The sequence below is a fragment of the Triticum aestivum genome, chromosome 1A (assembly GCF_018294505.1).
Source record: "Triticum aestivum cultivar Chinese Spring chromosome 1A, IWGSC CS RefSeq v2.1, whole genome shotgun sequence".
Classification (NCBI taxonomy): domain Eukaryota; kingdom Viridiplantae; phylum Streptophyta; class Magnoliopsida; order Poales; family Poaceae; genus Triticum; species Triticum aestivum.
Window position 1 is genome coordinate 513,987,572 of NC_057794.1, and position 7,003 is coordinate 513,994,574.

At 47.3% G+C, this 7,003-nt stretch overlaps 1 long non-coding RNA gene across 1 annotated transcript; it reads left to right on the forward strand.

The window, feature by feature from the left end:
- The first annotated feature begins 5,531 nt into the window (after positions 1-5,531).
- On the forward strand, positions 5,532-6,729 carry LOC123168246 (uncharacterized). Its single transcript, XR_006484273.1, has 2 exons — positions 5,532-6,124; positions 6,233-6,729. It is a non-coding gene; the product is annotated as an uncharacterized lncRNA (long non-coding RNA).
- The last annotated feature ends 274 nt before the right edge of the window (positions 6,730-7,003 follow it).

Sequence of the window (7,003 nt, forward strand, 5' to 3'; positions counted from 1 at the left end):
AAAAGGAAGTATGTGGTTATTAATAATGCAAAAATTTATTAGCTTCCATGCCATGGTATACGTAGTGGTTTAAATAACTTGTGTTTCTTATACTGAAAAGTAATTCAGAATTTGTTTCTGTTTCAATTAGAGCCCTGATGCAGACAAGGATTGTGTGTTTGTACATGTCACTCTCTATGAGGCGGACGACCTGAATATACGCACTAGGAAAACAGAGTTCTTAGGCTGTTGGATCCTGGAAGCCATTTGCGGTTATACCAATGAAGAGTTGTATTCCAGCCTCACTGTTGTCAGGCGTGTTGTCCAGGGTGTACTGAAGCAAAAGAAGTTCAAAGCTACTCCTTCATTTGTGAGGAATACTGTTCTTGTCAAGCTTACGCAGGAAGATGACGTGGCATGCCTCCACAAACAAGTTTATCAGTGGCAAGGCCACAAGGTTGTCTTCATGAAGGTTCACAGGATTGAGCTGCTGTGGGACGGCCTCGATGATGTTCATGGCAAGGTCCGTCTTGTGTCCAGCCCAAATTAGATCGAGTCATGAAATAGTTGCCCCAGCTAGTGTTTAATAGTAGTTTGGATTGTGTCTAATTATCTGAACCTTGCATGTTATCGACCCCTCTGGGGCTAGTACTCTGTTTGAATCCGTCTATGGGAACTGCTGCTACTTTTGTGTGCCCGTGAATCATGTGAGAACCATCATAATTGTTGCCGAAACAGATGCGTCCTCACTAGTTTTTTCATGAATATGGCATGGTAAGACATAAGTTGTCACGGTTTATCATACGAGCAGTGTGTGTTTTGATGAAATAGAGCACTCGTTCGAGAACCGTGCGCCGACGTATACATAAGTACTTGTAAACACTGTTGGTGCTACCCCACTTGTAAGAAGTTGTGCAAAACATGACACATTGGCTCAGCTCGCTTCAACACTAGGCTATCGACCAGCTAACAATCAACAATCTGCTGTCTGACATATAAGCAACTATGTATCTTGTTACAGTGGTTCATGAAGTTAATTGAGGCCACAATGTAATAAATTCCAAACGTTCACACGCTAGTCCAGCGCTCATGTGGAACACTCACATTAAACTCGTCTTCATAAAAAACTTGAAAAGCATAAGTTCAGCAATTTTATACATCTCAATGATTCATAGAACATATCAAACATATACTAGTTCACAACAAAAGACAAAGTTGTGAGAAGGTTTACAAATCAGGAAAAAACAAGCAAGGCTTCTTTCTGAGCAAAGGGCCTCCTGGCAGGCTTAAATTTCCTGGAGTTCTAACCAAAGTATGTAGTAGGGACGAGGAGTAAATGGAGGGAGTAGTAAAATTTTCTCCTCGGACTGCGAGCCACCGCGCGCGTGGGCGAGGGAGCGGGCGTAAGGCGTGGTAAGCAAGCTTCACCTCATCCTGCGAGCCACCGCGCCCATGGGCGGGGGAGACGGCGTACTAAGCAAGCTTCTCCTTGTTCTGCAAGTTGACGGGACACATCAAAAGTACTCCAGTGTATAGAGCCTTGCCTCTAAGGTAGGCCCCACATGGTTTGCCTCTTTTTTTAATTTAACATAACGCGTCAAGTCGCAATTTGTTTGTTCACCCGTGGTAGACGATCCTCCCTCCATCAAGTGGACAACCAGCACACGTGCCAAATTACCACATGGGCTGCCTTTTTTGTACAGAAATGAGCTCCACCGTGTACCCGCATGGGTGTGGTTGGGAAAGAGACGGGAGTACGTGCGCCGTGCGTGCACCTATTCTCTTCGTGCACGTCCCCCACCTACGTGGGTGTGTGTGAGAGAGATACAAACCTAGATATAATGCGCCGTCCATCCCCATGCCTCCGCCCAATCCGACCACCAGTCACCACCACGCCCCACTCCTCCTCGCCTTATCTCTCATCTTTCTCCCTCCATTTTTATATACAAGGGGCCACTATCAAAATTACAATTTGCAGATATACAAGGCCACTAACACTAATCGATGCAATATTAATGGTGTTTGCCTCGTGGTACTAGCAAAGGAGGACATTAATTATCCCTTGCATGCATGCGGGAGTTTGTAAAAAAATGCATCTTGATGTTCCGTGCAATGCACGGGCATCTTGCTAGTCCATGAAAACAACACATGGAAAAATTCCACGGCGAACGAGGGATTTGAATCTGTTGGGAGGGGCTGTTTGGATCTTGCCCGGGGTAGCCAAAATATTGGCGACTACTTTGCCATGGCCGGCACCGACTCGAGTTCATCCTAACATTGCCCTCTTCTGTGGATAGCATGCGGGGTCGACGAAGGTCCTCACAACAAAAGGATCTGGCAAGACACCTGCTGTGTACGCCAGCGTCGCCTCCGCGGTGGCCTTCATGGGACCCAAGCGGTGGTGGCCTCCCGTGTTCTACTTCTCCTTGATGATGGCGGCGGACGCGGAGGCGCTGGCCACCGACTCGCCGCTCTCCGCGCACCCGGCTTCTGTCGCTGATTGCATGGCGCGGCCGTCGGCATGGGAGTCTCGGCCACAGAAACGGGAGACGCGGTACGAGGCAGCGACGTGGACGGCAGCAACGACGCCCATGCGCCGCTCCTCGTCGAGCTGGCCTGGAGCGGCGAGTTGCTGAACCGTGCGCCGGCTTGGGGTGGCAACTGGCTCCGCCGGGCGAGGGGAGGGAGGTGGATCAGCGAGCTGCATAGCTCATATCCGGCGGGCTACCCAGCCGGCTTGGATGCGGAATAACTACTCTTCGTAAGCCATTGTAAGAGTGGACAAAATGGTGGAGGAGATAGGGGAGCGGCGGAGGTGTGCGATTCTTGGCCGGCGTTTGGCCTCGTTTAAATAGGAGATTAAATAGACGGCGGACGGGAGGAGCTCGGCCGGCGTTGCGTTTAACGTCGGCCCGGTCATGAACGAACGTGTGTCCAGAGTGGGTTTCTCGGCTTCCACACGGGCGGGTTTCATGGAGGCATTTGAATGCGGCACGGAGGCGTGTTCAGCCGGGCGTGCCGCGAGTGGCTCCCTCGACTCTGACCTAGGACACCGCGCTGTTCTTCCATTGACGTGTGGGCTCTTTGGGTGCATGGCCTGCATGTCAGTGACCCAACGCAGGCAGCGCACAGCAGAGAAACCTTTGGTGGGCCATGACGGTCAGAAGCGGGCATTTCATAAACTGATGATTGTTCATTGAGTGTGACGTCATCTTTTTCATGTAGATAAGCCTACTATATTGATAGCCCGTTCGATACGTTGTGATTCATAAAGACCGTTGCAAACATCAATGTTCTGCTTATCACAGATAAGATTGATTAATACCCGTAACAATCCATGTCCTTAACAAAGGGTGCATGCACGTATAGGTTGAACGTGTGTCTTGTGTCGTGTGCTGTGTGCATGCAGGCGTGCGAGTGTTGCGTGCGTGCAAGGGTACGTTTCAGTGTTGCATGCATGGGTGTGTACGTGCGTTTGTTCGTGAGTGCATGTGTACGTGTCAGTGTTGCACGCCAGCATGCGTGCGTGTGTACGTGTCAGTGTTGCACGCCTACATGCATGCGTGTCTTGCGTGCGTGCATGTGTACGTGCGGGGTGAGGCTACACGTCAGTCGACTGACTTTTCCATCTCTGGTCATTAGATTTTCCAGCCGTTGGATATGAAATCAAGGGCCTCCAGTTTATCATCAAACTCCACCCCCCGGAGCCGCCAGCCACCACCGGCCGAACCGCCAGCCCCCGCCGCCCGCGGCCAGCCCGCCCTCCCTGAAACCACTCCCCACCGCCGGTCCGCCGCCGCACCGGCCATCCCTCTACCCCCCCCCCCCCCCCCCCCGCCGAGCTTTTTCTCCGGGGATCCCCACCCCACTGCCCAATGAACGCCCCCAACCGCCGGTGACTGCCAACCAGAGGTCTCACGACTTCGAATACCCGCCGACCACTAATTTATTACCATTTCTGTCCTTCATATACGTGCTGACGGGTGGGCCCTATGGTAATGTGTGCTGCTGAGTGTGGATCGTTTGAATGGTTAATTGATCGTGTTATCAACAAATTACGGAGCTGTATGGTGAGCCAGTGACCGTACGATCACCCTAAAATGTACTCCTATTTTATTAACACAATACAGACTCAAACTACCATTTCTTTCTTTCATATACGGGCTGACAGGTGGGCCCCACGGTTACGCGCCCTGATGGTGCAACACTAGTTGCGCCGCGTGGAACGTTTGACTGGTCAATTGATTGTGTCATCAACAAAATACGGAGTTGTACGGGTGAGCCAGTGACCGTATAATCATGATATGTATTTGTTTAACACGGTACAGACGCAAGGGCTCATATATACGCGCAAGCACTCACCGCTATAAGCGCACACACGCGAACCCGACCCCTATGAGCACCTTCGAGAGAGTGGGCCAACATATATGATCTTGAGATTTTATGAAGTCACCATAGGTGCCTCGTAGTCGAGTGGAACATCTCCTCCCACTGAACGTACGTCGCCGAAAAATACTGAAATTAACACAAGATAAATGCGAGCACCGGGACTTTAACCTTGGTGGGCTCGAGAAACCACTGTCCTCTAACCATCCAACCACATGTTGGTTAGCATGACAAAATGTATGCGGTGACCGTGATGAGCTTATTCTGAAATCCAGTGACCATATCGTGCTTTCGCTTCAAATACAATGACCATAAGTGTCGTCAACAAAATACGGAGCACGCATCAAATGCAAAGTCCGTCAGTGTCATCAACAAAATATGGAGACGTATCGTGAGCTAGATGCCGTTGTACTATTGTATATGCTTATTCTCTTAGTGGCCGATTGTGTGTGTGGTGTGGTGGGCACATCATTTCTAGTTGTGGTGGGTCAACACGAAGACTCATGGGTCGGTTCCATCCTGCGCCACATATAGGTTGGACCGAGACGTGTTATACGAAGACCCATGTGGAGGACTCAGCGTACAACACGAAGCTACCAGAGTCGCGGAGGACTCTATCCCCACTGGTGATAAGCCGTCTATATATGATTTGTAACCCTAGGCCCTTAGTATGTTATACAAGTTTGGGGGCTAGTTCGTCGATAGTATCCACACACGCACAATGCCTGGTATTCACGTGTACTTTGTACACACCCCTATCACTAATATACAGTACCAGGAGTAGGCTCTTTCTTCAACTGCAATTGAATTCTAGCATTTGCATGTGTTTATTTCATATTATCGATCCATAGAGTGAGAGCGGTTTGAAATACAGGCAATGGATGCTTTTGCAATTCATATATAAACATTAATTAGTGCACTCCATGTTGTTAGTGTGAAGAACTTTATACATTTGTCACTTGCATGGATACATTCCAAATTGCTAGCTACGAAATAGAATACACGTCGAATTCAACATAAAGGGGGTTTCGAAGATTCGAATTCATAGGAAGTGCATTCATCTATTTGAACCCGAGATAATGGCATTTGTAAATCAGATGTAAAAGGGGGCATCAATCTTTGTTGTGAGTTTGAACATGCTATATATATATATATATATATATATATATATATATATATATATATATATATATATATATATATATAGGAAAATAGGTTAGTACTCCTGGGAGTACATACTCCTAGCCCACGTGTCCTCCTTTCATTCGGTGCCAATGCCTATTGGGTTTCCGCAACAACACCGCTTAGCGCTCACCGTTTGTTTGTTTTTTTAAGCGGTCGCTCAGCGCTCAGGTAGGAGTATATGAAGAAGTTCCCATGCAGTTTGAAAAGTTGTTACGGATTATTAGGAACAAGGCACGTCTAGATTGGAATTTTGTTGGATCTTCAAAACAATACTCACGCTACATGCATATCTACCAAACAAAGGCCGCGTGAAGCTTAGCTGATGCGTTTCGGCTGCACGGCGGCGGCCGGCGGCAACCGATGAGATTCAATACCTTTTACTTTCTATGATATACATTTTTTTACTGATGCAGCGACGCTCTTGATCGCCGACAGTCGATAGCACTCAGAGAACTGGGACGACTGAATCGGCCCATCTCATTGGAGAACACGTGCTCACCCATGCACGCATCACCCATTCCATGCATGCATGTGTGAGTAGCAATCATCTGATTATCCTCAATTTCAGATCCAGGTATTTTGCTTGGTTTTGTTGTGTTCTTGATTCAAGGATGAAGTTTCATCGTCATCTAGTTATCTCTGAACTTATCAACATGTAACCGGATCTGCGGAGGCTTGACAGTGTAGATGAGATGCGAGCGCTGGCAGTCGGACATTGTCGTCACGCAACGGCGCGGCCGACGGCAACATGGCAAACTGTGACTTCGACGACGAAAATGGGAAGCGGCCATCGTCAGCTGGACGTCCGAGGACACCCTCACGTACTGCCACAAGTGACAGGCGGCGGCTTGACGGCAGCAATGTGTATCCATACTACCATCGATGCATTGCACTCCTATAGGAAATTATATGTACGGGTAGCAGACTATCTTTTGTTATTGGAACTATGTTTGATGGATACAAATGTTCGGTTTTTTGAACGTATACTTTCTGGATATACTCCGCTTCTCAAGATTGTATATTTATTTGTTGTTAGTATATTTCCCGTAGTACTAACTCTGAAAATTGTATACTACTCCGAATATTTGAAGACCATTTCCATGTACAAAACATCATTTTCTCAATGGAGTGAGAGTATATAATCAGTATGTACCTAAATAATATACGTCTTACCTGGCATAATGCACGAAGTATATACCCACCAAAAAGTACATACCCTTACATCAACTTGTCAGTATATACCTACTCATAATATATACCCTTCCAGCAAAAAAGAACATAGTATATTTCCCTCAACAAAATATAATAGTATATACTAATTAATAAAAAAATGGTATATACCCTCACATCAAAATATGGTCTCCTTCACACAAAAAAAGGTATATACTCACATAAGGAAAATGGTAGACGTGATAGAACTTTTTTTAAAACAAAACAAGATGTCATAAAACTA